This window comes from Magnolia sinica, chromosome 1, assembly GCF_029962835.1.
Source record: "Magnolia sinica isolate HGM2019 chromosome 1, MsV1, whole genome shotgun sequence".
Taxonomy (NCBI): domain Eukaryota; kingdom Viridiplantae; phylum Streptophyta; class Magnoliopsida; order Magnoliales; family Magnoliaceae; genus Magnolia; species Magnolia sinica.
The window spans coordinates 43,301,509-43,323,781 of record NC_080573.1 but is presented as its reverse complement, the minus strand read 5'-3'; the positions used below and the strand labels follow the sequence as shown (position 1 = coordinate 43,323,781).

Sequence of the window (22,273 nt, the reverse complement as noted above, 5' to 3'; positions counted from 1 at the left end):
TGCCTTGCATTTCTGTTTCTCCCAATTGCATGAGGATCAATTCTTCTCCGCCTCATAGATGTCCCTTTAGAGCATGCAACAAGGTACCACATTTGGTTGGGACATGTCACAATGGGGATCTTCACATTGCCAATATGGTTCGGAGATTTTCAGTAGGTGGGCCACATTGTGTAAAACTTATGGCCTAAAAAATCAGGTTGTTTTACTCCTAGGTAGGCCGCAATATGGTAATCATAGGACTCAAGAAAATGGTTGGCAATAAAAATTCTAGGAAGAAAATGAAAATCAAAGAAATGATGATCTTGTCATGGAAATACAAGAACTAATAATCACATATTATGTTTTTACTCTCCCAAAATGGCTTTGAGGCAAATGCAGACTGTTTCTCTTGTAATGTTTTCCTTTTGCCTGTCAACTGATGTTATCATGTATTTATTTCCAAGTGGATAAAATAAAAAATTTGATGTCCTGGTTTGTGTCCTTTATATATGTGGACATACTGGTGCATCTTTCCCACATGGTATTGAAGCATCCATTTATGGAAAAATTGTAATCCCTCATAATTTGAAAATTAAATAAATGTTGACCAAAAAAGATTGAAAATTAAATAATTTTGACATTCTTGTGTCGTTTGTACTATTTAGGTACCAATTCTCTTGGAGGCTTATATTGGGGATTTTGCCCAAATGTATCTTTGGTTCACATTTTACTTAAGTCATCCATTTTTTATTTTTTATTTTTTGAATAAGAATTTTAGGCTGAAAGTCAGTTTGATAGATATCTACATGAGTATTTTAATTGCTTGAGATCTAATTAGGAGATTTGCCTTCCAGGTGGGCCACAACTCTATAAGTCACATTGGAGAATCTCCTTCTGATCAACTGGAGGAAGATAGGTAATTCCATCCAATACAATGAACTTCCCATCATTTGTATTGGATGATAGGTTGCAGATGCTGGTTATGATAGACAAGGTGTCGCTGATCATGCAAATAATCTAGCTTAAAAAATTCGTAGTAACTTGACCAATTCAATGGTCTGCCACGGAGTGTATCATTGGCAAAATGAAGGTGGGAAATCTAAAAATCTGCATGCTCCACCATCGAATTTTGACTGTTGTTTCAGCTTTTTCTTAATTGTCTGTTCGCAAACCATCAGTTAATAAAACAGTTGGTTAAGAAAAAGATGCAAAAACAGTCCATGGTTTGGTGAGCTAGGCTGTTGATCCAAGCCTGCTACGGATGTGCTGCAAACAAATCATTAAGAAAATGCTACAACAATATTGAATCTCCCATTTATTAAAGAAAGATCGTGTAATCTTTTTTTTTTCCCTGTTAGTTTTGTCTGGAAATTGATCGATTTCACTTTTAGCACAATAATGAACTTGATATGTAATTCTGAATTCTGATGTATGTCAAAGCAACATGGCTTGTGGGCCTTGGTTCTTGGATGTTCTCTAGGTTAAATGAGTTCAAGTCATGAGACAAATTCATTCATGCGCAATGCTTGTTTTCTTTGTTCAGGCTAGTATGTATCAAGAGGAGAAGAATCTCATAGACCTGTATATTATCCTTCTCAGATTTTCAAGGTGAAGAAGGTATCATTATGGGAGTTCTGCTTGCCTTTTCCTTCTTGTTATTGTCACTTTCTCATTGTTAGTCTCATTAGAGTGCTACTCACTTGAGATTATTTTTTTCACTTGGTTTAACCCATTGATTTTTCATATACATTCACTGATTTCTCAACTGTCCAGTTTGATGTCTGAGACTATACCACTCCATCGAGAGTACCAGTTTTTGCTTCCAAAGTAAAAAATCTATTTCAGGAAGGTTAGTAGAATTATATGGTGTTGGATCTTTATTTCAGGAATTCAGCATCTTTTTAAAAAAACTTTTTGGTTGGAATATAGTTGACTCTTCTTCTTAACTATAGAAACTGGTGGCCCCTATAGAAGAGTTAAGAGTCTCTGAAGCCGGACGTCCAATGTCGAGTTAACGAACTGAACAAAGGTCATGTGGCTGAGCTTGATGAGCGGGAAAGGATTTCATACAATTCAGCTGCTACTTTAGAGTGGCCACCTGTTAATAAGCAAATCCCTTCAAACCCTGAATTAAGCAGGTCCTATTCTCTATGTGTGTTTAGATGATTGTTCAATCTATCGAACTTCTGTGGAAACTAGAGAAAATGGGTCAGACCGGAGCCTGGATTTTGGACTGGTCAGGCCATGCCTTCATGCTAGCATTGTTCAAAATTTTGATTTTGCTAGTCCCTGGCATGGCCCCATTAGCCTGGCTTCTTGGCTCCACCATTTATGAGCCATTGCCAGAAAATCAATCTGGTCATCAGCTGGATTGAACATGTGGCATTAATTTTTAAGGAACTCCTTGACCAACAGCAAATACAAAGAAGGCATTACAAGCAATGACGTCCCTATCAGCAAGTAGTAGATGGCTATGAAATGACCTGTGTTTTCTTATCTTTTGGTCCACTAGCTAGTTCAGTCTTGAACATTGCTTTCACATATATCAGCTGCTTTTACATATAACACTGCTTCTTGGAAGATCCTACTTTGTTCTCTTATTTGAATTTTGTTCTTCCTAGAAATCTTTACATGCCTTTTTTAGCATTAATCTGCAATATCTTCCTGCAAGCTTATGTTATTTTTTTCTTCAATGCATATGATGTAGGGGAACTGATATGAGCAGTCCACATGGCATACATGTTGGCCTGTTAGACCGTCTTGTGATTATACAGACCGAAACTTATGGTCCAGCTGATATTATACAGGTTCAAGCTCAATCACTTCTCTGTTTCTGTAAAAATGCATAATCTACTTTTTGTAGAGTTGAATCATTTGGATTATTGTGCTTCAGGAGTGCGATGGAGATACACACAGGGTATTAGCAAACACTGTAGGCAATTGAGTAGCCGGTAATAACACAAGATGAATACTACCTCAAATGCCTGCATGGTTAAAGTTACACTTCAGATGATCAATTCAAATCTAAGGTAATTTACTTTAAGATTGTTCCTTTTTAGAGTGAAATTATGTCACTAATGCTCTGGTCTAATGTTAACAAATTTGTGGAAAATCATGCAGGCTATATTATTCGATCTGAATATCATGAGCGCTAATCATAGTTTTATGGGTAGCATTTGTATTTTAAGTCTCGTTTAGTTTGGTGAAATTCAAAAAGCAGATTTAGAAAGAAAAATGCTACATCTCAAAGAAACCATGGTTAAGGTAGATCGAGGAAAAGAATTCTAAAAAAGTTGTTCCTTTTAGTGTTTATGACTTTCAAGGAAATGTAGATTGGTAAATGATCAAAAAGTGATAATTGTCTCTCAAAAATTATGGAAATGTGGATTATCAAAGTTTGGGGTAGAAAAGGAAAATGTCCATTTTAGGAAAATCGTAGAAAGAAAAGTAGTTTTCCACATATTACTTTATTATACCAATTGGTGAAAAATGTCATGTCAGCAGAATTTATTATTATTATTTTTTCAACAGTAGCTTTTGGATTCCACCAATATAAACATTGAAGGATCAACCAAATTCTATGCTAAAAATTCAAACATTGAAGGATGTTTATTAACTAAAAATACACTTAACAAAGAAAGTATGGGTCCTGTTTATGCAAACTGAATATTAAACTTGCCATACAATTTCTTTGCCTGTGCATTGTCAACTACCTCCTTTTTTGGTAATTGCGTTGTATGGTTCTTGAATTGCTTTCTATAGTTAATTGATTTTTTTGGCTAACAGATCATTTAAACGACATCATTTCATTGAGCAATGTGAGTAGTACATGCGCAAAAAAGATGGAGAAGGAGCCTAGCAGCATACATGCCAACATGGTACACTTGTGGGAGATTGAGTAAGATGGCTGGTGATTGGATCGAAAGCCAGGCTGGTCAGCTTGTCAGGTGGGTGATAAGCATACATTGAATGTGAACCAATAGTTATTTTCCTTTCAATTTTTTCATTTTTCTATTACTATTGTGGTGCAACTGATGTGTGGAACACTGAGTTTTGGAATTTCATATCTTCAGAGGTATGCCATGTTTACATAATTTGAGGACCAGTGAGATTTGTCTCATGTGGGCCATATATATGCTAATGTTGGCCATATGTTATGGGACCTTCTAAATGTATGGTTTGGATCATCATATCATGAAGTGAACGGGCAAGCTGATTGGGCGATCCTTGTAGGAAAATCTCATTTAGTACTAAACTGTTAGACACATGCAATGTATACTCACACCCGGATGCACTCACATCTGCTGCCACATATCCATGCATGATCATCATATCATGAGTTGTTAAGGACAACCTTAATTATGCAGCTATGTTAGGTTATTAGTAGCACTTTCACCATGATGAACAACCACCCTAACTGTTTTTCCTTTATTGTCAATTGATTTTTTTCAATTAGTTTTTGTGCTCGTGCTGATCAAATTAAGAATGCTTTCGTGACTAAGGAAGCGCCCAAAGTTTTGATATTTACTGGCACATTTTTCAGGTTTGTGATTTTGGCTTGTCATGGTTGAAGCACCACACGTTTCTGCCTTCAAAATCTACAGCTGGAACGGTAATCCTTTGTGACTCTTAACAGTTTTGTATTTCAGCACCTGTTAGTTGACTTCATATACTGTCCTTTTCTATGTTTTGGTGTAAGATCCAGCGTTTCTGGATGGCCTTGTCTTTGGGGAACGGATTGGCTACTCCCCCTGACACCAGCCCCGTGGCTGGTGGTCGGTGATCTGTGGACCCCACCATGATGTATCTATTTCATCCATTCCGTTCATCCATTTTTAAAGATCATTTGAGGGCCTTATCCCAAAAATGAGAGGGATATAAATCTCAGGTGGACTGCACCACAGGAAAACAATAGTGATTGGATATCCATCATTTCAATCCTACTAAGGTCCACTGTACTGTTTATTAGACATCCGATCCGTTGATTAGGTCATAAAGACCCAGATGAAGGGAAAAAACAAAGATCAGCTTGATCCAATACTTTTATGGGCCCCAAAAAGTTTTTAATGGTTGACATTCATTCAACACTGTTTCCTATAATGTGGTCCACTTGAGATTGGGATATACCTCATTTTTTGTGTAATACCATAAAATGATCTAGAAAAATAGATGGACGGCATTGGTGAAACACATACATCATGGTGGGGCCCACAGAGCACCGACCACCAGCCATTGGCCGGTGGCAGGGGGAGTAGCCAATCCGTTTCCTTGTCTCTGAGGGACAGATTTTTGTGTTTGGTTTTCTCGAACTACTATTATTCATCAATAAATGTTTCTTCGTTAGTGGTTATTGTTTGTGAAACTTCTTTGAGTGTTTCTTTTCCCGAACTTCATTGAATAAGAGGAGTAACTTAGGGTAAAGGAAACGCGTTCTTTTTTCAAGTGATCTTGCCACAACTTTAATGGACATATTGGCGATCGTGTTAGATTCTCCTCCCGAGCAAACAAAATTTCTAGCCAAGAAGCCATTTGTTGAATCTCCTTAGAAATCAACAGAAGCCTCTTGGTTTGGAATGTATGTTTGTCACTACAAAATAACAAATAGCACCTTTTAAGTTGCCAAGCTCCTTCCCTTATACTCCATTAGAAACAATCCCACCTGGAGGATCCTGAGGTCATTCCAACAGTTACATCATTCTTTCTAAGAACACCTCACACCCTGAAGGCCAGAGGACCAATCAGGACTTGACAAATTTCATGGACCCTGGATTCCATGCATTGCTTCAAATTTTAGATATTTGCATGTGTGAATGGACACTTTGGTTTCTGTTCTATGATTGCATCAGTTCTTTAGTGAAATGCTCTTTGTTGAACTGCAACCGGAATTGATGGCGCCGGAAGTTTAAGAAATGAACCATCCAATGAGAAGTGAGTAGCAACTTTTATTTCTCTTGGAAACTATTGATAATAGCAGCTCCATTTCATTTTAAGACTCATACATGTTGGTAATAATACAAGCGGTTTTTTTCTTGCAATGTGATGTCTACAGCTTCAGTGTGATATTGTGGGAGTTGGCTACCTTGCGCATGCCGTGGAGTGGAATGAACCCAATGCAGGTAGTTGGAGCTGTTGGGTTCCAAAATAGACGCCTCAATATACCAAGTGTGGGATCTGAAGGTTGCATAGATCATATGTGATTGTTTGGCAGAGGTAAGCTTGCAATACTCATGAGCCAAGCAAAGCTAAAATTGTATATGCATCTAAAATCAAGCTAGGATAGGAATCAAGCGACTAAGCTAAAGCTGACACAACCAACATAACCATTTTAGGGGCTGAGATTTTAATTCTATTTAGGTAGATATTGAGCACTTCAATATAACATAGGACTGATTTTGTTTTTTCTTTTTTAAGAAAGGAGAACTATCCTAGTTCACTATAGGAATTCTATTTATGTTGTCCTAATTTTGCATGTTACTGTAATAAAATATTGAACCATGATTGCAACTCAGTGAAATTCTGGAATTGATTGCATTTGTTCTTCATATTAGTGGCATTGGGACATTTGGTCAATCTAATCACTTGATTAGACTGTGCATTTGATCAAACACAATTTATGGGCTACCATTCAAATATTACACTAAACTGACAATTGTAAAAACTATTTTGTTTGTAGGAAGTAAAAACATGCATTTTAAAATCTATACCGTCTTGTTTGACTTCTTGACATGTTTGTTCTCTTAAACTAGTAGATGGAGATTTTGACAGCGACAGTTGCATATGGGTACCAATGTTTCTTGGTTGTGGATAAAGGTTGGAGATGGCTAGCTGTATTGGCCAAGCTAAGAGTGGATCACACGGAATTTTATTTTATTTTTTTAATGTATTCAGACAAATTCACTTGTTATTGTAAATATTATATATTTTTTATTTTAAAGTGTACAATAATTATTTAATATTCATTTTTAATTGAAGTGTAATATTTTTTAGGTATCAAATATTTAAAAAAAATGTTCCAATAGAAATTTTTTTGTTAAAACCGTCCCTAAATAAAAATGTTCCACATTGGAAATTTGCGACGGTTTCCAAACCGTTCCTAAATATAAAATTTGAGACGGTTCAAAACCGTTCCTAAATTGAAAATTTAGGACGGTTTTCTACCGTTCCTAATGTTTTGCGACGCCCTTTTCAACCACGGATGAAAACCTAAATTGGAATTTTGGTGTAATTGTTGCTAGCACGTAAGAATAAGCTAGCTACATTGCTGGCTGCCATGTGTTCTAGGAGGTCGGTTCCTCTGCAACTTCAAATTAACAACCCAACCTTAGGTTGGGCTCAAGCAAGATGTATCAGGTTTGGTCTTGGGCCTGGGCTATGCAAATACCAACCCGATAAAACTTGGGTCGAGCTCGAGCAACCCAAGCCAAACCCAATCGATGTATAAGTTATTTACAAATTATAATTGAGTGTGCATCGTCTGTGTTAGAGGCACAAGAAATTTTAGTGTCACCGGGTCTCATTATTTCACGCCATTTCCGATGACTTAAGCTAACAATATGTCGGATTTCTCTCTCCTAAATCGATTGGGTGCTACATAACGTGACTTTTAAGTAGTAGTCCTATATTTTAGCTTGGTTATTTAGAAAAACATGAAGTTATTTACAATAAATAATTACATATATAATTAATAAAATCATAGGTACAAAAATTAAGACTCGTATTGAAATATAATAAACTAAAGTAATAACAAAAATATTAGCACGTATCCACTTGACCTAGCTCACTTGGGTTGGGCTTGGGTTAATAATTCCCAACCTAAGGTTGGGTTAGGTTAGAGTTGAGGTATAGGAACCTTGGGTTGGGCATGTATTGGCAGAGGCAATTAGCATACTTGATGAGTGTCCTACCTCACCCGTCTCTAGCCACTTTTGCCGCTCACAACAAGTTTTTAAAGGTGAGAGTTCAACCCCATTGTGTGGTCCACTTGAGCCTTGGATTTTCCTCAATTTTGGGTTCATATCCTAAAATGGTCTAGAAAATGGATGGATGGCATAGATAAAACCCACACATTATAGTGGGCCCTACAGAGCCCCGTCTGGACAAATTATCGTCCAAGCAGGGGCAAGACGCAATCCGGTGCTCTCTTAAAGCGCCAGTTGGACTGACCATATTAAATGCCATTTGTCTAATGATTATTTAATATGTTTACTTTAATCCATACCGTCCAAATTGTGGACACCATAATGCATGTATGGCAGCCTAAGAATTCACATTGTCAGATGATCTTAACCATCTTATATTTCTACCCTTTTTATTAATAAATTCTTAGCATAAGTATTTTAATTATTAAAAAAGAAAAAGTAAATAATGATTTACATACTTCATCATTAATTTACAACATTCTAATTTGTGTAATACAAAAACCAAATAGCGTAAGCACAAAGGTCCACAACGATAGCAAGAAAGTCACTGCCAAATGCTCTAAATAAGCATTATCATCCTAAAATACCCATATCGAGATTACTCGATACACATAATGCTATAGTGCACACAAAACGGAGGTTAGGACACGTGGCACGGCAATGGGCACAACATCCAAGCATACTGTGTTGTGTGACATCCTCTCTGTCCATCATCATCATCATCATCATCATCATCATCATCACTATCTTGATTGTAACCAATCAGTCAGAGACACCTCCTCAGACTACATATTTTCTTTTCTTCCCTTTGCTTAGGCTTGTGTTAGCCAAATGCAAAGGATTAATAACCTCTGAATGTCTCCCTGTATTTGTCAACCGTGAAGTACACATCAAAGTAGTCATACACATTACATCTATTGTATTGGATAGCTGCAATGGGATACTCGCAAAGGTACCCAAAGATTTGCCAGTCAAGGCATGAGCATGTTCTCCGTTCAAGATCCACCTTTCTTTGGATCTGCATTTTCATTGTTCACATTACAAACCTCAAACTCTGCTGCACCACCTGACACATAATAAATTCCTGGGAACATCTCTTCATAAGAAATAACCTCTTCAACTCATGGAACCAAGATTGTGTCCCAATTTGAACTTTTTTCCAACCTTTCATTAAATATCTCTATCATATAATCGTGCAAGTTTACTAACACCCTAGTGATAGACACCTCTCGCCATCCCTCCAACTCATCCCACCACCAATCCCATGCCATGTCTATATGATAATCCTCAGCAAAGATTCTATTCAAAGTGAGAAGTGGCCCAGTGTTTAGGATTAATATCCTTTACAATATTCCATGCTTCTTTATATTTATCATGAATTTCACACATGCAAGCATCAAATTCAAAATAAACCCCTGCACAAACTGCACTCTTAAAAAGCTGAACCAAATTCATACATTTGTACTTCTCCCACATTTCTCCAATCAGCTCCCCCTAAGAGTATCAATAAGATGCAAATGGAAAGATACCACTAACCACTTCAAGAATTCCTTCTCGTCTCACTGATATAAATATTAATTTAGGTATGCATTCCAGGACTTGAGCCAACTCATCACAGAACCATTTCCTACTCCCTACATTCTTTGATTCAACATATGCACATGAGACTGGGAACACATCATTTTCTGCATCAATGGCCATGGCAAAGAGCCACACACCTCGACATTCTCCTTCCATCTTTCTAAAACCAAGCCTCACAATTGGTCAACATGCTTGCTTGAAACCATAAATGACAGCCTTATATGCAACAAAAAGTCTCAAGGAATTGTCTGATGAATTGCTGAGCTTTGCCGTGCTTCCTGAATTTGTCATCTCGATGTCTTTACAAAGCATACTAAGATCTTGAACATATTGTTCAAGTCGCATCTCTTTTAGGGCCAACTCTTTACCCCTCCAAGCTTTATCATAACTTACTTTGATCCCATATTCTTGCCTTATCTTATCAACAATATCTTTGGGTGTACAACGCAAATCTTTCTGGAGTCAATCCTTGACCAAAGCAGCAATCCATTTCCTACTGGCTTGTCGATGCGTTCTAGTATTTGACATTGTTGACTCATTCGTAGCATAACAAGTATGGTTTTCCTTCAGAGATTTTATCTTGAATGTAGGCTTGTTAGGAAGTTTACATGCATGTATGCGCCATGAGCAATCCTCTTTAATGCATTTTGCCTGATAATAGCCAAATCCCAACCTTATTCGTTGTATTCAAAATTTGAACGCATGGCGTAATCCCTTAAAGCCTTGTGGAAAGCATTTGTATCTTCAAATTCTTGACCTTCTTTTAAAACTGACATCATTTATGGAATGTCATTAACACAACTATCAACAACCCCGTAAGGTAATTCTTAATTATCCATCAACAAGTAGTCCAGTTTGCGCAAATCATTTGATGCACGTGAAACATCATTGTTATTGACATTAGTATTATGTGGGGAAGGTGCAAGTGTTCCATTACTTTCATGTAAATCCCGCAATGATGCTTGATCATTTCCATTATCAGCATTCTACATCAGAAAACTTAAGAAACAAGAGAGAGAGAGAATCAGTGAACTGCATAATTGCAAGCACAAAAAAATTTGTATTTCAAGTACCTGGGATTCGCAATGGAGATTGAAAAGTTTTGGTCACAAAAAACAAAGAGCTAATAGGCTCACTGCTTCGAGGAAATGCTTCCATCATATTGGATATATCATCATCATTCTCAATTGACACAAGTGAATCCAAATCTAGACCAGGATATGTGTACTTGATGCTGCTAATGTCGGTAAATTTGAAAATCCCACACACTTTGGATAAAAGATTGATGTAATCGATCCCACGATCGACACGAACAATGCGGTTTGTGCCTCCCTTGTAATAAACCTTATTTGATTCCCAAATGAAGTTGCCCCCAAATTTACAAAGCACCGGCATCTTGTTCATAGACATCATTTGGATCTGTTGTAATGAACTGAAAATTCATAACAAGACAAATGTTGTTATGCTTAAGAAACTCAAGAACGATAACTTTTACACGCATGTTTAGAAAAGAAAGGAGCAAAATTCTTGTCTACTTAATTGTTTACTTTTGACCTAGCCTTAGTTCTATAGTAATTATATCACAAATTCCCTGTGTACTTATTTGAACAAGCGAGTAGCATGATCTTGTTTTTGAGGACAAGGACCTCATGGGCCTTATGGCGGATGAAACATGCCATAAAATTTACCCATATTAGAGAATACTACCAATCCAACATTTAGCTGTTTTCCTATTGAGTTGGGTGCTTGTTGCAATTCTTTCTTCCTTACTGTCTACTCACAGGCCACACATTGAAGAGTTAGAATTGTCCCATCGTGAAGATATTTGGGGCATGGTCCGATCAGAGCTAGCCAAAATCACAGATCTTAATTAATCACGAACCATGCTCCCTGCTTGTGCAATCAAAGAGCTCCAAGTAACCACACATTTTCTTGTTCAAAACTCTCAAAATGCAAGTATCATATGATTCTCGATCAAGCAAAACATGCAGGTTTTGACTAACCTTTCACTAATATGGGGGGCCATCAAAGAGAAGGCTCTACTAGGACAATCACTTTTATTGAATGATTTTAATTGTTTAAGCTAGTAGACTCGAGATGCATAACTTTGCCAATGGTCCACACTAAGAAAAGGTTAACCAATCTTATGAAGAAGATAATTCAATGGGTGTGGGTAATTAGGGTCCAATCGGGACCCATTTTAGGTTCAGGTACCATCTTTTGATGACCTAGACCTAAATTTGATAAGGTTATCAAGTACCTATCACATCTAAGGACCTTGGCTTGACCATCAGGACCACCAATCAAGGGGTCATGATCATCCAATTGAGACTTTAAAACAAGGTCCATCCATGAGGTCACTTGTACAAATTGAAGAAGTGAGGATATGCAAGATAACAAACCACATGATTTAGATCTAGAATGAGAGAAATCAGATCTCAGATGTCGATCAGAATGGCTTAGATCTAGTTCCAATTTTCCAGAGAATCATCAATATAGGCAAAAGCAATGGAGAAATCCAGAGGGGCCTTTGATAACTCAATATTAGTGGAGATCTATGCAAGTCTTCATTGCAGAGGTGGATGCAAATGTACATCAAACCTTCAGGGAGAGCAATGAGGCAGGAGACAACCTTGCTAGAGAAGAGAGCTTCCCATTTCTTGAGTTTAGTTTGGGTGTGTCATGTTTAGGGAGGGAATTTTGTAACAGTCCTCTGTCTTCTGCATAACTTTTCTTTTGAGGCATGTTATATAATTTGCCCTCTTTTAGGCAATCATTTTCCCATGTATTGCTTCACATGCTGGTCAATTGTCCATGCTGCTCCTTAGGTGAGTGGATCCTTGACTGTGGGGCCATTGTGATGTATATGCATTATATTCATGCTGCCCATCTGTTTTGAAAGTCATTTTAGTGCATGATCCAAATAAATGAAGCAGATCCAAATCTCATGTGGACCACACCACAGAAACACTGGTCATTAAATGCCCACCATTAAAAACTTCCTAAGGCCCACCCTAATCTTTAGTTGCCATTCAACCTGTTACTAATGTCACACAGACCTAGATGAAGGCATCACACAAATATCAGCTCGATCCAAAATTTTTGTGGCACCTGAGAAGTTTTTAATGATGGATGTTCAATTACCACTGTTTCCTACCTTGTGTTCCACCTGAGATTTGGATCTGATTCATTTTTGGGCTCGTACTCTAAAATGAGCTGGCAATTCAGATGGATGGCATGTGTTAAGAACCTAACTAATATGAGGCGGTTGCACTCTAGTTGCTCAGGTAGCCCTTTTCGTGCTGCGGCGGCTTTCACTCTGGTGAATACAAGGCGCAGTGTTGGCTCTGATATCATTTGTTAAGGACACCAAAAGCCCCATGACTGATGAAATGTGTAAAGTTAGGCTATTAAACCCTTGGGATCATAACATCATGATATAAAATATACATCACGGTGGGGCCCAAAGTAATCAATGATATTTTGCTGCATCAATACCTTTCTTTAAAAAATAAAAAATAAAAAATATAAAAAGGTAAGGCCCTAAATTGAGAGGGTGTAATTGATTCAAGTATACCCTCTGCCAGGTATGGTTGAGATGAGTACCTTACATATTATATTTATACTGTCTCTTTATCAATGTCATTTGTTGCATGGCAGTTAAAAAATTACCTTCTGATACTTCAGAAGGAGGAACTCATCTGGAATAAAGTAGGAGTGAATGTTAAAGAGTAGGAAGAAGAAATAAGGAAAGAGGAGAAAGAAACTTCAGTACCTTTCCCCAGAAAATGGAATCCTAGGAATTGACCAGAGATGGTAATTGAGGGGAAGAATCTTTAATGATATGATTCAAAATATTTCCAACCTTTGCTCGTAAGATGAGTTACTAGCACCAAAGTCTTCGCATGGAAAAATGATAAAGCAGGTGGTCCTGATGGAAAAGGTCACGGAAGGAAATGCTGAGAGTGAGAGGACAAGCGCGTTGGTGCTCTGTGGGACCCACCATGATGTATGTGTTTCATCCATGCCGTCCATCTATTTTTTCTAGATCATTTTATGATATGAGACCAAAATGAGGTATATCAGAATCTCAAAGTAGACCACATTACAGGAAACAGTGTTGAATGAACGTCGACCATTAAAAAATTAAAAAAATTTGGGGCCATAAAAGTTTTGGATCAAGCTGATATTTGTTTTTTTCCCTTCATCTAGGTCTGTATGACCTAATCAACAGATTGGATGTCAAATAAACAGTACATTGACCCTTAGGAGGATTTTAATGGTGGATAGCCAATAACAATTGTTTTCCTGTGGTGTGTTCCACCTAAGATTTATATCCCTCTCATTTTTTGGATTAAGCCCTAAAATGATCCGTAAAAATAGATAAACAGAATGGATGAAACATTTCATTATCTTGAGGCCCACAGAGCACCGATCACCCTCGTATCTGGAAGCGGATTGCATCATACGCCAGCCCGGACAATAATCCGTCCGGGAAGGGCTATGTGGAGCCCAACGTAATGTAAAGGTCTGATACACGCCGTGCATCCATATTTACAGATCATTTTAGGTATGAAACAAAAAATGAGACAGAAATAAGCTTAAGTGGACCACAAAGTGGGTATTGAACTACAACCATTAAAAACTTCCTCATAACTGTACAAGTTTCAGCTCAAGCTGATATTTGTTTTTTCACTTCATCCAGTCTACATGATAAACATCACGGTTGCCCCGGAAAGGTTTCAATGCTGGGTATCATTATCACCGCTGCTTTCTTTGATTTGGTCCACTGGAGATATGGACCTGACTCATTTTCCAGATCATGCCTTGAAATGATCGGAGTAAAGGGATGAAAGGCGTGGATAAAACACTGATGTCACGGTGTGCCCCACGGAGCCGTGCCTAGACGGATTATCGTGCAAACGGGGATAGGACGTAATTAGCTTCCCTCCTATCCCGCTAGGAACGGATTGTCGATTATTTTAAGGTACAATCCTAAAATTAAGGCAGTTCCCAGGCTAAAGTGGGCTACACAGTGGTGATTAAACACCTGCCATTGAAAACTTTTTAAAAGCTACGGAAGTTATGGACCTTGTTAGAATATTGTGTGATCTTGTTACCATACTTTGTGTGATCTTGTTATATTAGATTGTAAATCTCCAGCTATGTAATATTCTCTCTAGCTATGTAATATCCTATATTTAGCACTTAGGATCTTTCTTACAACTATGCATATTTACTATCAATAGGTTGTAATCATACTATAAAGAGGTGTTCTTCCTCCAATACAATATATATTGAAATACAAAATTTCTATGACAATTTCTCTCTTTCTCTTTATTTCTTCATGGTATCAGAGCCAAGTTCTTGTGGGCTATAAATTTTTTTTTTTTTATATAGCGGTTGTTTGGAGTTCTTTTTCGCCATCTTCAATATGTCTCTATCTGCCTCAAGTCTTGATTCAATTGTCCGTCCTATTGATCTTATATTGGATGGATCCAATTATAGTCTATGGGCTCAGAATATGGAAGTCTTTTTAAAAGGACGTCGGCTATGGCGTTATGTGACTAGAGCAGTCCCTCAACCTACGTCGGGAGACGGTGAGAAAGACGATGCCTTTACATCTCTTCTGGAAGAGTAGAACAGTATTCACTACAAAACTCTGTCTTGGTTCATCAATACTTCCGTTCTATCCATCAATAGTCTTCTTCCACAACTTGGGAATGCTAAAGTTGCTTGGGACTTTTTGGCAAAAAGATGCAACTGCACCTATGATGCTTCATTGGAGTTTCAACTGAAAGCTAAACTCTATCAAATGCGTCAAGACCGAGGTCAGTCTATTGCTGATTTTTATTCTCAAACTAATCATATTTGGGAACAATTATCTACCGCAGACCCTAAGTTGGAATGTTCTAAAGACATTCAAACGTTTGCTACTTGGCTTGATCGACGGAAGTTTATGCACTTTATGATGGCTCTTCAAGATGATTTTGAATCTACTCGAGCTTCTCTTCTTCACCGTCAGCCACTTCCAACATTGGATGCTGCAGTTGCTGAACTCATCTCTGAAAAAACTCGACGTTCCACTATGCAAATGCAATCTTCTGACATGGTTACGGCCACCACTTCTCATGGTGCTTCTCAGTCTTCTGCTGGACGTTCTTCCTCTCAATCCACCTCTAAGCCTAGTTTTTGCAAGTGGTGTAAATGAATTGGTCATACCATCGATGAATGCCGCAAGTTCCAGTATTCTAAGCAGAAAAAAGCTTCCCAACAGACAGCTGCGATTGCTTCATCTGATCCTCCTGTACTTGAGACTCCACCTCAGTCCACTTCTCTTACTGCAGCTGACGTGAAGGATTTAATTTACCAGGTTTTGTCTCAATCCTCAACAGCCATGTCCGTCACCCCAGGTAAATCCCAGTGGTTTATAGACTCTGCCTGTTGTAATCACATGACATCTGATTCCACCATCTTCTCCCATAAAATAACTATCTCTCCCAATCCTGTCATATATACTACCAATGGTTCCCATATATCTGTTAGTCATATAAGGTCTATTTCTATCTCGAATTTATTTGTTGGTGATACTTACCTTGTTCCTAAGTTATCTTTAAACCTTCTTTCTGTTGGACAACTATGTGACTTAGGTCTTGAACTGAAATTCTCTAACAAGGGTGTTGATGTACAGGATTCACAGATGGGTCAACTACTTGGGACAGGCCGTAAAGTTGGACGTCTTTTCGAGCTCTCATATCTGCAGCTTCCTTCTTCAACAACCACTTCTATGGCTGCTGTCACCGTCACTTCCAGTTTATGGCATGCCCGATTGGGTCATGCCTCGCTTCCACGTGTCCAGTTCTTGGCCTCTCAGGGTTATCTAGGATCAGTTAATTTTCAGTCATTTGATTGTGTTTCATGTCATCTTGGAAAACAGACACATTTGTCCTTTAATAAAAGTGAATCTTTTTCTTTTGCACCTTTTGATTTAGTCCATTCTGATATTTGGGGTCCCACCCCGATTCCGACTGAGGGGGGATCTCGGTATTTTGTTATCGTTGTAGATGATTACAGTCGTTATACTTGAGTTTATCTTTTACGACATCGGTCTGAACTCACAAATGTTTACCATAATTTTCACAAAATGGTACATACTCAATTTTCTTGTACCATTAAAACTTTTCGTTTAGATAATGCTATGGAATACAAAGATAAATCTTTTCTTACTCTTTTACAACAAAATGGAACAGTCTCTCATCATTCTTGTCCATACACTTCTCAACAGAATGGTCGAGCAGAACATAAACATCGTCATATTCTAGATACGGTAAGAGCACTTCTCATCTCTGCTTCTCTTCTAGAATGCTTTTGGGGTGAAGCTGCTCTCACTGCTGTCTACATTATCAATCATGTTCCCTCACATACCATCCATAATAAAACTCCTTTTGAGCTTCTTCATGGTACAGTCTCTAACTATTCCTTACTTCGAGTTTTTGGTTGTATCTGTTTTGTCACTCTTCCTACACATGAACGCACTAAACTAGAACCACAATCCAGACTCCGTTGCCTTCTTGGTTATGGTCTCACTCAGAAAGGTTATCGTTGCTATGATCCCATAGCCAAACGTCTTCGTATTTCTCGTCATGTGGAGTTTTGAGGGCATAAGATGTTTACGAGTCTTTCTCCTTTTCCACAGTCCTCTTCCAGTTATGCTCCTATTTTTACTGATCCATCTATTGCTTTAGTACCTCACCCCTCTGCAGAGATGCTAAGCTCCTCAGACGTTCATTCTACGGCTGCTCCTGATCTAACTGACATGTCTGCTGATCCTCCTGCTATATCAACTGCCTCTGAGTCTGTCCAGGTACTTGCACTTCGTCACTCCACTAGAGTAAGAGCCCCTCCTTCTCATCTTCAACACTATTATTATTTTTATGCCCTTGTCACTCTTCACGAACTACATACTTATCGTGAGGCTAGTACTGATCCTTTTTGGCAAAAAGCTATGTCTGATGAACTAGATACTCTTATCAAAACTCATACTTGGGACCTGGTCGATTTGCCTTCCGGAAAGTCTGTAGTTGGTTGTAAGTGGGTTTACAAAATCAAGACTCGGGCAGATGGATCAGTGGAACGATACAAAGCTCGCCTTGTTGCGAAGGGTTTCTCTCAGGAATATGGTATTGACTATGAGGAGACTTTTGCTCCTGTTACTCGACTTACCTTTATTAGATGTTTGCTCGCAGTAGCTGTTGTGCGTCATTGAGAACTTTTTCAGATGGATGTAAAAAATGCCTTCTTGAATGGCGATCTTGTTGAGGAAGTCTATATGCATCCTCCACCTGGCTATGATCATCCTCCTCACAAAGTCTGTCATCTTCGTCGTGCTCTTCATGGTCTCAAATAGGCCCCTCGAGCCTGGTTTGCCAAATTTAGTTTCGTTGTTGCTCAACAAGGCTTTGTCCCTAGTGCATATGACTCTGCACTGTTTCTGCGGACTACTGGTGCTGGTACTATTCTTATCCTTCTTTATGTTGATGACATGGTCATTACAGGGAATGATCTCTCTGGTATTCGAGATCTTCAACACTTTCTGAGTCAGAATTTTGAGATGAAAGACTTAGGGCAGCTTAACTACTTCCTTGGTCTTAAGGTGACTTCCTGTTCAGATGGTTATTATCTATCTTAGGCTAAGTATGCTTCTGACTTGCTTTCCAAAGCAGGCTTGACTGATAGCAAAACGTGCACTTCTCCTCTTGAATATAATGTTAAGCTTCTCGCTACTGACGGTGAATCTCTTTCAGATGCTACTCTATATAGGCAATTGGTCGGTAGTCTCATCTACCTCACAGTTACTCGCCCAAACATTTCCTACGCTGTTCACTTGGTTAGCCAGTTTATGAGTGCACCACGCTCTACTCACTATGCTGTCATTCTTCATATCTTGCGCTATGTCAAGGGGACTTTGTTTCATGGTCTTCACTTTTCATCGCACTCATCTCTGGAGCTCCGCTCTTATTCTGATGCTGACTGGGCTGGTGATCCTATCGATCGTCGCTCCACTACGGGTTATTGTTTCTTACTTGGTACTTCTCTCATTTCTTAGCGTAGCAAGAAACAGACTGTTGTTGCCCGATCTAGTACTGAGGCTGAGTACCGTGCATTTGCTGATACTACAGCTGAATTTTTGTGGTTATGATGGCTTTTGACAGACATGGGTGTTTCTCAGTCGACTAGTTCCCCTCTTTATTGTGATAATCGGAGCGCCATTTAGATTGCTCATAATGATGTTTTTCATGAGCGGACCAAGCATATCGAGATTGACTGTCACTTCATTAGGCACCACCTCTAGCAGGGTACACTACATCTTCGATCCATCTCCTCCGAGGATCAACTTGCCGATATTTTCACGAAGTCTCATCCTCCTGGTTGACTTCGTGATCTTGTTTCCAAACTCAAGTTGACTTCACCATCTCGAGTTTGAGGGGGGATGTTAGAATATTGTGTGATCTTGTTACCATACTTTGTGTGATCTTGTTATATTAGATTGTAAATCTCCAGCTATGTAATATTCTCTCTAGCTATGTAATATCCTATATTTAGCACCTAGGATCTTTCTTACAACTATATATATTTACTATCAATAGGTTGTAATCATACTATAAAGAGAGTGTTCTTCCTCCAATACAATACATATTGAAATACAGAATTTCTACGACAATCTCTCTCTTTCTCTTTTATTTCTTTAGACCTTATGAACAGTTTGGGATGGCAATTATCCATTACAGTGGACCATACATGATACGGTGGTGATTAGCCATTGAAAACTTTTTGTGGGCCAAAATGGTTTTGTATCAAGCTCATATCTGTATTTGCCCTTCATTCATTCTTCAAAATAACAGCACTGGTGGCACGACCCTGCCAATTAAGGCCAGGAGCATATCGCCGGTAGAGTGGAAGAGACGACTGGTGCACACCCAGATGCAGAACGGTCGGCCCATCCCAAAGTTCAACTACAAGCTTTTTAACTGCAAAAGTCATTTAGATCCATGTGACCTGATCAACATGTTGGATGACAAATAAGGGAGCAGGATGGGTACTACCGCCCGCATCAGTACATAGCAAGAATCAAATGGTTGTGTTAGGGTGTCTGTGGGCACCAACCATCTATTATGACAAATAGAAGGCTCAAATAGATCACACCACATGAAGCGGTGGGGATTGAACTCTTACGCTGAAAACTTTCTAAGGCCCCACCATGACATTTTTTTTTTTGCCATTGAACTTGTTCATAAGGCCAACTTGTAAGACGGGAAAACATAAATATCAGCTTGATCCAAAACTTTTGCGACCCCCAAGAAGTTTTCAACAATAGGATTTAAATCCCTATTGCTTCATGAGGTGTGGCCCACTTGAGCCTTCAATCTGCATCTTTCATTTTACTCATGCTCTAAAACGACCTATTGAAATATATCAATGACATGGATAAAGCATATAGATCATTGTTAGCCCCCCACAGAGGCCCTGGGGTAGTATCCCATCCTTGCCCATCCATTACTAAGCTTGGGCATGTTCACGAGGTAACACTTTAGTGGGTGCTTTCCTAACAGTAATGGTTGAAGTAAAGAGGAAGATACAGAGCATCTTAGTAGCATGAAAGCTTATAAATAACAAAGAAAATCTACAGAGCAAGGTGTCTCATTCCAATCTAACAAATCAATCAAATTATCTTTTAATTATCTATCAATTTATATTTTCTTATCAGAGTTTAGCTCTTCCTTAGGAGTGATCTTAATCCTTTAGGTGTATTTGATTAGTTGTAATCCAAGTCTATAAGTTACACTGGACTATATCTGATTCTCGATATAAAGAAATTCTTCTTTTAGATAGGTTTCTTGCCCTTATGCCTTGACCAACTGTAAGTATTTCCTTTTTTTTATTGATCATTGTTGAATAATTAAAAAAAAAAATCTTTTTATATAGAAGGCATAATTGAACCGATCTTCGGATGAAGAATCGTACCCTCTGATATCTCCTAATCACTTTATTATAATTTGTGAGTGGCCAAGTAGATAACCGATTTACTCAAATTTCAATCATATATGTTCACAATCACGTATCTGCCTATATTAGAGATTGGGGTTAAATTGTTCGGTTGGAATCAAGCCACACAATTAGTTCTAACATGCCTGCGCACTTCACACATGACCAAAACATCCAAACCAAAAAAATAAAATAAAATGTCGAACAAGTTTTGGCATGCCTAGTGAGACACCAACTATTTGGCTGTCAAAAATATTTATTTGCACTTTAAACATGAGCAGAAGAGGTGCTCTTAAATCCATAGATATGTAAGGCTGTGGATATGGAAGATTCAAAGATTTTAAATCCTCAACTAAAAAAAAACAAAACAAACAAACAAACAAACTAGGGAGATATGAAATCCATGGATTTCACAAATCTTTGCGCCAAATTTCCGAACCCAAACAAGCCCTTAAGAAACATCATTGACTTTTATCATTTCTACTCGATATAATTGAAGGTTTACCATTTAATTCAATTATGCATCCAATCGCAGCCCGAGTTAACAAGAAACCAAAGGAGGAAAAAAAGACTATCAACAGGGATGAACCTGTTCAGGACTCCACCAAGAACGCATGGATAAGGACATGATGTGTCGTTGCAATTGGGAAGACAACCTTGCTATTTGGCTCCATAGAAATTGGCTTTTATAAGATACATGTATCTACCTTGTAAGTACACTTCCAACAATAGACAAACAAAAGATTCAATATTGCTAAGTTGTGGGTCCCTTAGATGAGGAATTGATCTCATACCACTAAGAAAATCAGTTCATATTTTAGGAATTCTAAGGTTTATATATATCTAAGATCTTCATATATAGAAATTAGCTTTTATAAGATACATGAGGAATTTTGTTCATACTTTTAGAGAAGGAAACGGGCCAGCGGATACCTTGGCCAAATTGGGGAGCGAATGTCAAAGGTCGACTTTGTTTTTGGACCATGTCGGCATCCCTTCGATAGTCAGGGGCCTCCTTTTCCTAGATAGATTGTCGTTAGGCTTAGTGAGGAGGGGGATTTAGATTCTGGGCCCACTTCGCTCCTTACTTCTTTTTCTCTTCTTTTCCTTATGATAGGCTTCCCTCGCCTTTTGTCTAAGGGAGCCCGGATCCTGGTTGATGCGAGCCAGCTCTGTAAATCTTTTTTGATGAAATGAAATCTTCCTTTTCCTGAATATATATATATATATATATATATATTGATGGGGTTTTTTCCCCGTGCTCGACCGGTCGTGAGCCCTACATGACCGGTTGAGGGCTGGTGCACGACCAGTCGTGGAGTTGAGCCCTAACTCGACTCAAAGTCCAGCGACTTTGGGTTAGTTTTCTCCGGGGTGCTCGACCGGTCGAAGGTGGTTCTCGACCGGTTGTGGGTGGCGTTCGACCGGTCGTGGTCTCGTCTTGACCGGTCATAGTTATACAGATTCGTTATGCGATTTTGTGGATTGCGAAAATCTGAGTCCTTTCGCAACTGGGATGCGGAAAGGAGTTTCCTAAAACTATAAATAGGAGTTCTTAGGATTTTTCTAGATATATGAAAAATACAAGAGGGCTATCAAAGGTGTGAGAGAGAGAGAGAGAAAGAGAGAGATGAAGCTTGTAGAAGGGAGGTTATGCTCATGGAGGTTATCTACTGTGCAATTTATATCTCAACGCTTCTACGTCCTCGTAATTGGTGAGATCTCTCCGTTTTTCTTTTATTCTCTCATTG

The 22,273-nt window shown here is 38.5% G+C and overlaps 1 long non-coding RNA gene across 2 annotated transcripts; it reads left to right on the top strand.

Moving 5' to 3' along the window:
* Positions 1–1,624: 1,624 nt before the first annotated feature.
* On the top strand, positions 1,625–4,413 carry LOC131247161 (uncharacterized). 2 transcript variants are annotated; one of them, XR_009171554.1, is made up of 4 exons: positions 1,625–1,828; positions 2,687–2,786; positions 2,873–3,008; positions 3,766–4,413. It is a non-coding gene; the product is annotated as an uncharacterized LOC131247161 (long non-coding RNA). The 2 variants fall into 2 exon arrangements; XR_009171553.1 differs by lacking the exon at positions 1,625–1,828 and having other exon boundaries at positions 1,850–2,786; positions 3,766–4,407.
* Positions 4,414–22,273: the final 17,860 nt, after the last annotated feature.